This window comes from Monomorium pharaonis, chromosome 10 (assembly GCF_013373865.1).
Source record: "Monomorium pharaonis isolate MP-MQ-018 chromosome 10, ASM1337386v2, whole genome shotgun sequence".
Taxonomy (NCBI): domain Eukaryota; kingdom Metazoa; phylum Arthropoda; class Insecta; order Hymenoptera; family Formicidae; genus Monomorium; species Monomorium pharaonis.
In genome coordinates this window covers 14320075-14330187 of record NC_050476.1, presented here as the reverse complement: position 1 = coordinate 14330187, position 10113 = coordinate 14320075, and the positions used below count along the sequence as shown (strand labels likewise).

At 32.3% G+C, this 10113-nt stretch overlaps 1 protein-coding gene across 6 annotated transcripts in view; it reads left to right on the top strand.

Annotated features, from left to right (window-relative positions):
• The first annotated feature begins 320 nt into the window (after positions 1-320).
• The window catches only part of LOC105833171 (sodium-coupled monocarboxylate transporter 1), a 187662-nt gene continuing 177869 nt past the window's right edge, over positions 321-10113 (top strand). For 3 of the 6 annotated variants that reach the window (XM_036293372.1, XM_036293371.1, XM_036293367.1), the window contains exon 1: positions 418-751. The gene's annotated coding sequence lies outside the window, so the exon portion shown is untranslated. The other 3 variants (XM_036293373.1, XM_036293368.1, XM_036293369.1) reach the window with 2 other exon arrangements.

Below are 10113 nucleotides of genomic sequence, written 5' to 3'. Positions count from 1 at the left end.
TTAATTAGTTGTTATATATATATATATATATATATATATATATATAAATCATGTTAATTATTTGAAAGCCATAATTATGTACTAGGATATTATTATTACTTTATAATGTTCCGATTATAAGATATTTTTGGACAGATTTACATAAAGGATTTAGTTTTATATAAAAAATTTATTTAACTATGTACATATATTTGTATCACCTACTAAATTTAGATCGTATTATCCACTCGCGAGTTTTTCTTCTAACGAGTTGTACCCGTCAACCGTTCGTATTGTGCGCCATACTTTGTGCCTACTGTCAGTTTAATTAGAAGATTGTCACAATGACACTATCGTGATACGTGTAATCGCGACGCAACGTAACGCTCCGGACTCTCGGGTTCCGCTATGGTTTGAGTGATCTTCGTCGAGGTAGTTTTCTCTTGACTTCCGCCATAGATTCACTATTCTTGTGTACGACACATCTAACATCTTTACTTTGCTGATAACGATCAATTCAATCAGAAAACGATTTGTCCTAATGTAACTCATGAGTTATTACATTCTTGAAGTTATAAACTATCGTCCGCGAGATAAGTCAATAATGAATATTTTGTTGCAAGTGATTATTTTTCATTTTGATGTTTAAATTAATAATGATTTGTCTTTCCTGATTTATTTGTGAAGATGGTTTAAGTGGCTAAAGAAATCATAAAATTGGAAATTTATATCGGAAGCTAAGGATTGTTTTCTAAATATTTCAATATTAAATGTAAGTAAAAAATAAATGTAATTATTCTGGCAAAAATTTTTCTCAAAATACCTTTTACAATATTTTCAAGAATACCTTATATATTTTAAATTTATAAAAATTTTTGAGAAAGAATAGCTAGAATTTTTTTTAGATTCTGAGTTTTTTCAGAAATAGAGAAATTCTTATAATATATAAGAATTCACTTTTACAAAAATTTTTAAAAGATATAAACTTTTTATATTTTTTCATATGTTTTAAGTTTTTATAAAAATATGATATAGTAAATAAGAAATGTTTTATTAACATTTTAAAAATATCATTTTTATATAAATTTTCTGAACATCGTGACTTAATGTTTCATAAATATTTTTAAAATATTTTATCACCACGAGTTAAGAGGTTTTTAAATGTAATTAAACGATAACATAATACCTTACAAATATTCTTAAAATATTATTTAATAAGTTGTCTAATATTTTAAAATGATTTTACAATATACACTGAGCAACAAAATTAGCGCAACACAATTTTATACTAAAATTTTATTCAATTTCTCGTAACTTTGCGAAAACTTATCGCATTTAAAAGTTTTTTTTTATTTTAAAGCTTGAAGTTTCTACTTTAAAAAGCATTTGTCAGATTTTGATCCTCTCCTTTTTCCTCTTCAAAAGTAAGAACGTGTTTTGTCTTCAAAAATTTTCATACTTTGACGCGCTTCTCGGGGTGCAATGAATTTTTTTTGTAAACTTTATAAGAATTATCATAAAATATGAATTTTTCCTACAAATTAAAAAAAATTGAAGTCTGTATGTACGATTTTTTGGGCGGAGTTATGACATATTAAAATTACCTATGCATTTTAGTTTGTTTATGCCTGTTATTGCCAGCAATTATATTTCAAGAAAGTATATTTTCTTTCTAATTGATCTAATCTCATTTTGTAGTGTTACATAATAATAATAATTGTTTCGAGGACTAGAAGAAACATTATCTCTATGTGAATTCTTTCGAATTTTTTTACTACATAATTAAAGAATAATAAATTCTTTTGAAATGTACTACATAATTAAATGCAAATAAAAAAATTAAATGTTTAATACTACTGCTTAATACCATTAATAAAACGTTCCAAAGAGTTAATTAATTCTTTATTTCTCCCCTTGCCTTAATTTAAAATAATAACACAGAACCACAAAAATTTTTTTTCATTAACAAGTACCAAAAGAGATCTTCTATATAGATCTCGGGATGTTGAACTTGAATCTGTTGCCTGTTTTACTCCAATACTACAAGTTTTTTTGTAAATCATGAAAATATGTGATTTATACATTAACCCACATTAATGCCCATGGCTAGATCAGCGGCGGGATCGGAAAAGTAACTATTAATTTCCACTTAATTTTTCCCGTTGAATCGAATGGCGCTATTAGTTTTTCTCAAAAAGTCGATTTTCGTAAGTTATTTAAGCAAATTTTGTTATAAACAAATTAAAAAATTGTTTACGTCTAAAATGTTCTTTTGACCCAAAGTAAAGCTTTCAATAGTTACTTTTCCAATTCTTTCGTTGGTCTAGCTATGGGCAGTAACGCGTATAAATAAATTGTTTATAATATTACTGTAGCGAAATAAAAAAACGTTTTTGGCAATGTAATACATGATTTTCATGTAATTTTTCTTGTACAATTGAACGGCGTTATTAGTTTTTTTTCAGAAAGGCGATTTTTGTAATTTATTAGAAACAAATTTTGTTATAAACAAAAAAAAAAATTTTCACGTTTAAAATGTTCTTTTAACCTAAAGTAAAGCTTCCAATAATTACTTTTCCGATCCTCCCGTTGGTGTAGCCATGGGCATTAATGGGTTAATATTTAAATCACATAATTAAACATTTTTCAACACAGTGTTATTAGTCGCGTTTATTAATTATATAATGTTTATTTAATAAATTATAACGTATTAGGGAAATTTTGTCTTGGCTCGATATATTGACCTGTTTATTGTGTTATTTTTACTTAAAAATTTTTAACAAATATTTACAATAGAAACATCCCAGCAAACACAAAGTTACATGTAACGTGCTTGTTAGTTGTAATTTCCCACTCAATAATATAATTGCAATATAACACACGTGTTATATTACAATTACATTGTTGAGTGGGAAATTACAACTAACAGGTACGTTACATGTAACTTGGTGTTTGGTGGGATACAAATGCTATAATATTAAAAAAATATACATCATATGACAACATCTCATAAAACGGTTTCCTTATGACGAATCAGCACATAATAATGCTACAAGAGTTTTGTCATTTATGATGCCGCCATTGCGCAATATTTTCATGATTTTCACATCGGGCATATAAAAGGAAACTAACATCAATCGCAATTGTAAACAGATAGCATTTAATATAAACAAATTGATCAACATTGACACGTAACCATTGACATGTAACCAATATTGACGTGACCGATATTAGCGTGACTAATATTGACGTGGCCATTATTGATGTGGGCAATATTGACACGACTTATAAAGAGTTTTATAGGTTATACACAGGGTATTCCACGTAAAGTAAAGCTACCACCTTTTGTTTTTTAAACAAAAGCATGGTGCATTGTTCATCTTTGTTGTTTGTCAAATGTTAAATGAGGATAAGTAATGCATTATGCGCATCATGCGTGAAACGAAACATAGATAGACCGCGTAAAATACATGTACATCAATTTAAATGATTTTAACTAAAGCCTATTTCAACTCTACTGAACTCTATTCGAACTTTACTAAAGTAAACTTGTTATTACAGTACATGAAAGTATTATCTGTGTCAAAGAACGGATAGGTATACATAATTTTTAAATTAAAATAATACTATACGCTCGTTTTTCTAAAAAATAGAATCAAAACGATAGATAAGTCGCAATCATACGAGCAAATTGTTGGTTAATAAATATAATAAAACTTTATTAAATCTAATATGCACCGCTCCAATAAAACAGTTACGTAACATCCACGTGGAATCCACGTGACTTACGTGGATGCAGGTTTTTTCACAAGTTATCCACGTGGATGCAACGTTCTTTTTTCATCATAGCATTGAATTCTTTTATCTTCGAAATATCTACTAGATTTTCTGTGGATATATCTGTTAAGAAATATTTATAGAGAATTTACATGGATATTTCGAGAAATACCGTGCGCTTGTTCGGCAGTTAGTACACGCCGAACGTCGACAGGCAGCGTAACTTTTTCGGGAATAAAGTGCACCCGACGCGCTATATAAAGACCATCCGCAGCACGATTAAGACAAGCAATAATTAACTTCTTGCCCGATGTGAAAGAGAACCGCCACATAATACTCTTACTCATTTTAATTGAGTGAACGATTCGTTACAAGAAAAGTGACCTTCACTGCAGTCAAGTGAAGAGATCACTTATTGAGCGAAATATTCATTCTTATAAGATGTGAGATGTCACCCAATTTGAGTGACCGTATTCACTATCGTTTAGAGTATAATTTCATTATTTTGAAGTGACGTTTCACTTTAAGAAATTTAGAGAGTACATGTATATTACGAGAATGTTTCTAAAATTCGTAAAATTTTTGAGTCCTAGATGCGCACAGTAATAAACAAACACAGTAACAAACGGACACAGTGTCGATCAGACAAATAAATTCGTGCAAAATTTTTAATAAAACATTATAAGCATGTAGTATTTACTAAATGAAGTCGAATGTAAACATGGAGGAGGGGGAGGAGTGGAGGTGGACCTTGCTACGCGTAGAAAGTCGCAAATCCATGTGGTACAATACAAAGCGTGGATACTTCTTTACTGTGGCCACACACACACACGCGTGCGCGCTTACGCACACGCACGCACGCACGCACACACACAGGGTGTGCAAGGGGGGGTTTGCCCTTTCCCTCTCCTGCACCCACCCTGTTGGTAGGGGTGCCCTGGAAAGTTGCAAACCCATGTAGTAAGTCTGTTACTGTGTTCGTTTCGCATTGTGTCCGTTTGTTCCTGTGTCCGTTTCGCACTATGTCCGTTTTGCACTGTGTTCGTTTTGCAATATGTCCGTTTCGTAATGTGTCCGTTTGTTACTGTGTTCGATTGCCACCATGGTGTGTCCGTTTCGCACTGTGTCCATTTGTTACTGTCTCCAATTGCCATCACGGTGTGTCCGTTTTGCATTGTGTCCGTTTCGTAATGTGTCCATTTCGCACTGTGTCCGTTTTGCAATGTATCCGTTTCGCAATGTGTCCGTTTGTTACTGTGTCCAATTGCCACCACGGTGTGTCCGTTTTGCATTGTGTCCGTTTCGTAATGTGTCCATTTCGCACTGTGTCCGTTTTGCAATGTATCCGTTTCGCAATGTGTCCGTTTGTTACTGTGTCCAATTGCCACCACGGTGTGTCCGTTTCGCACTGTGTCCATTTGTTACTGTGTCCGATTGCTACCACGGTGTGTCCGTTTTGCATTGTGTCCGTTTTGCAATGTATCCGTTTCGCACTGTGTCCATTTGTTACTGTGTTCGATTGCTACCACGGTGTGTCCGTTTTGCATTGTGTCCGTTTTGCAATGTATCCGTTTCGCAATGTGTCCGTTTATTACTGTGTCCGATTGCTACCACGGTGTGTCCGTTTCGCACTGTATCCGTTTGTTACTGTGTCCGTTTCATTTAGCCTGCTGTGTCCGTTTATTACTATGCGCACCTGAGACGCTCCCTTTTATTAACATAGGCTCTTATAAGAATCGATAATTTTTCAGAATTTTTCAGTTTGTGTTGTCGTATTAAACCTAAAAGTGATAAACAGATGTTATTAAAACTTTAGAACGATACATCTTAACTGTCCAGAAAAGTACTGTTAAATTTTTGAAACGATGCACTTGCTCGTTTGAATAAAATAACTGATAAGATAAAAAAAGTTTACAATAATCGAATTAATACAACACGTAAGTGTGGTGAATGTGTGCTAGTGATATAATATGAATTTCAAATTGTTGTATTTAGTTATCTAAGCGTGGTATAATAGTAAAGAATGTTTATTTTTAATAAAAAAAAGTATTTCAGTAATGAAGGTAGTACTTTAGAGCCGAATTTTTTTTATATTTATCTTTATTAACTTTAGACCATTTACTGCAAAAAAAGAAAGCAACAAAGTTATCATTTAAATATTTTTCTTTACTTGAACTCCTGTACCACTTGTTGTGCCGGGCCTGAGCAAAGGAACTCCCTTAAGGAGGCTGCCTTAAATGTTTTTCAAAATGTTTCCTCGGAACAAGTTGGACATTAGATCTTGTAATACAAATACTTTCTAATACACAGCACTGCAAAAAAATTGTCTATTTTGTTCTATTATTTTTTTGTAAAATTACATTTAGTACTTTCAAGTTTACATATTTTGTCGTCCACATTGTAAATTCCGAGCTTTGAGATTAATTATATTATATTGTAGGGAGGTTGATTGGGTGAAGTCAGAAGGTCTTATAAATCTTAGAAAACGTATTTTTTACATTTTTTGTTTTATGTACAGTTGTGCTTGTGTAATCTGATTGTCTTGAGATAATCGCAAGAACCTGGAGGTCAATCTTAAGACGAAGATCTTAGAGCCATATCGGACTAGAGAATGAGATTGAGATTAAATTGGAATTTGACCATTCAAAGTAAAGTTAAAGAATTTTGGTTTTGTTCCTAATTAGTTACATTTCAATTCAATCCCAATATTAATCTCTTGTCTGAAACAAGCTTAATGAAAAATTAAATTTTTTTTATAACAAACCGTTAATCGGTTGTTCAGATGCTTAGAAGGCTCCTCGTGTGGTAGGATTAGTCTGTACTCAGAGGTGCCTAAAGACGATTAGTGCGTCTTAGTCACTGTCGTTCTCACTTTGGATTTCGGATTTGGAAAAATTTTGTGCGAACATTTGCAAATAATATAATTCTTCAAGAGAGAGATGCTAATTTGCACTCCCGTAAACAAAATAATTAAATTGCAATCATTAACCCATAATCAGCTTTCTTTGCTTAGATTAAGAAATCTTTTCCAATATGCTTGGTTTAAAAGCGAATATGTAGAAATATATCCTGGCAAATTTCAAAATCTTGTACAGTTCTGTTACTTACAAAATGAAAAGCATATAACCAAATGTAGTATTTATGGAATGGCCGCTTTTATGCGCTGTGCATGGTGCGGCGAATATTTCTGTTTTAAACATTTTTATGAGGAATATTATTATTGTACAAATTATAATCCGTAATTTATAAAATAGTTAAACATATTCGCATTATGTAAATCAGAAAGTTAGACAAGGTTATCAATGCATTATATAGTTTTACGTCATTTAATATTAAATTAGAGTTTTAATATATTGTTTATTGATTTGCAAAATTATCCACTGAAATAATAAATGTATAAATGTTATTATTATAAAATAATAAATAACGTTTATTGTTATTATGATTTATACATGTCGTTAATTAGTATTAATTTGTTTCAATTTTTATATAGTTGTAAGTACATACTGATCGGCTTAAAAGCTATCTGAAATGTATGTTAATATTAATTTGAATAATTTAAATATTGCTTTACAAAACCATTTTAATAATTAAAATTGCTAACAATTAAAAAAAAATTACTTTAGATACAATTTTTTGATATCTTACTTATTGATAGTTATTCCGCAAAAACAAAGTCTATATTTTTTACAAAGTAATTTTTCTTAAATTGTAGTATCGTCGTTGTTTTCGTAAAGAATTGAGTGCTTACACGAATAGCATACGAATAGTTTATATACGGATAGCGTATATGCGGAAACGTTTATAATTGTTTTTCGAAAATGGTTTATTGAAACATAAATTAATCATATATGGTTAAATTCGAAAAAAAGTAACCTTTAATTTAGTGTAAACAAAAATAAAAAAATTTAAAAAATTTTTTTCTATTTTTTATACATAGTTTCGAAGATATTTACATGAAAGGAAAAAAACCGATTTTTTCGAAAGAGTGTTTTACCCCCTCAAAGTAAAAGTTAGCAGAAATGAAAAATAGTTCTCTATTAGGAACGAACTGCTCTACTTGCACATAATTTTTCAGAATTTTCAGAATTTTCGGGTTTGATAACTTCCCTTGTCAGTGATTAATTAATTTTACATTGGTGTTCATGATTAAATAAATGAGGTGTAACGTAGAGTTGTGCGCCTGTTAAATATTGATAACATTATAAGGATACTGATCACTCTCGCTGTCTTTCTTTCTCTCTCTCCCTTTCTTTGCCTCCTTCCCTCTCTCGAAGTTCTTCCATCGATGATTTCACGAGTATCTCAAACAATTATCAATAAAGAACAATTCGCGAAACTGTCTCCACAGAGAAAAACCAAGGAGAGGTTTCTCTCTGGTCTCCAACTGTCTCATGTTGCGTATGTCACTTAAAGCGAATCAGTATCATACCACTCGAAACTTTGACCTCTCTTAAAATATAACAAATTATTCTTTCAAATAAAAGACACATCAGTCATTGTTATAGACATAACGGTATAATAACTACTTCACGAAACTGTCATAACAACATAACTTCACACTGTACGTCGCTTCGCGCGAACCCCTGGCGACCAGGGCCACCAAACTACCACGTAATTTTACGTGACCCGTTAAAATAAAACTAAATAGCAATATATATACATATACATATATGTATATACATATACATATATATATATATATATATATATATATACCCACATAGAAATGAAACCTCCAATAGACGTCCATTAGACGTCTGCCATGGAAGTTTGAACTTCTAGTGGACGTCCATTAGACGTCCAATATAGAACCATTAGAAATCCACAGTTCCGCATTGCGTACGTCTATTAGACCTCCATTAGACGTCGTCAAAGAGGTCTATTAGACGTTGTGTGGATTATTAATAGAGGCTTCACGGAACCTCGATGGATGACTGACGGATGTTTTGTGGATCATTAATAGAGGCTTCATGGAGCCTCGATAGATGATTGACGAAATAAAAATTTAAAATAAAAATTTCATTTTTTTTAAATTATTTTTATCAACAGTACATACTAAATTTAGGACAAATTTTTATTAATTAATTAAATTTAAATTATATTATTTTATTTTATTCTTACTTGCCGCTGGTAGGTTTTGAACCCGGGACCTTAGAATTACAAACCTTGTACTCTATCTGCTATGCCAATTTGACTCATCAATATGGGTACTTGTTATTGCCTACATATATTATATGTTATAAACTGATGCAATTATATTATTTTTTATAAAAGCAATTAAATTTTGCAAAACATATTAAAAATAAATAGCATTAATTTATTTACTTATTAATTTTATTGTTAAATTTATCTTTTTCTATAACTTTAATAATTTGATGGAAATTGCGATCTATTTAGCATTAATACTTTGAAGCGTTCAAATGGTTAATTAGGTGGTTAACTATATAGATCATATATTCTAAGAAAAATTGAATAGTGACATTTATTATCTTGTTTTCGTTCAGTACATGATGAATTTAGATTTTGTGCATTTTTCTTTGTGCGCACTAATTGTAGACAAACCGTTATTTTTAAAAACATTATCTTTATGATAATTTTTTTAAATATCAAATAGATCTCTCATTCAGAATGTTATAGTGTTGTCTGATTTTTGAGTCAACTACGAGAGTGAGTCCCAGATGCGCACAGTAATAAACGGACACAGCAAGCTGAGTGAAACGGACACAGTAACAAACGGACACAGACCAAACGGACACAGTAATAAACGGACACAGTGCGAAACAGACACAGTAACAAACGGATACAGTGCGAAACGGACACAGACCAAATGCGCACAGAGCGAAACGGACACAGTGCGAAACGGACACAGACCAAATGCGCACACTGCACATGCGCACGGACCAAATGCATACACGGAAAGCCAAACCCATGTGATGCAGTGAATGCTTTGCACGCACACACACACACACACGGGGGAGTGCAAGGGGGGCCTTCGGCCCCCCTCTCGCACCCACTCCGTCCAAGTCGCTAACCTATGTGGACTTTACTCTGCTTGCAATGTACATGGATTGTATTTGGTCCGTGCGCACGTGCAGTGTGCGTATGTGCAGTGTGCGCATTTGGTCCGTGTGCATTTGGTCCGTGCGCATTTGGTCTGTGTCCGTTTCGCACTGTGTCCGTTTCGCTCTGTGCGCATTTGGTCTGTGTCCGTTTGTTACTGTGTCCGTTTCGCACTGTGTTTGTTTCGCTCTGTGCGCATTTGGTTTGTGTCCGTTTGTTACTGTGTCCGTTTGTTACTGTGTCCGTTTGTTACTGTGTCCGTTTATTACTGTGTCCGTTTGGTCTGTGTCCGTT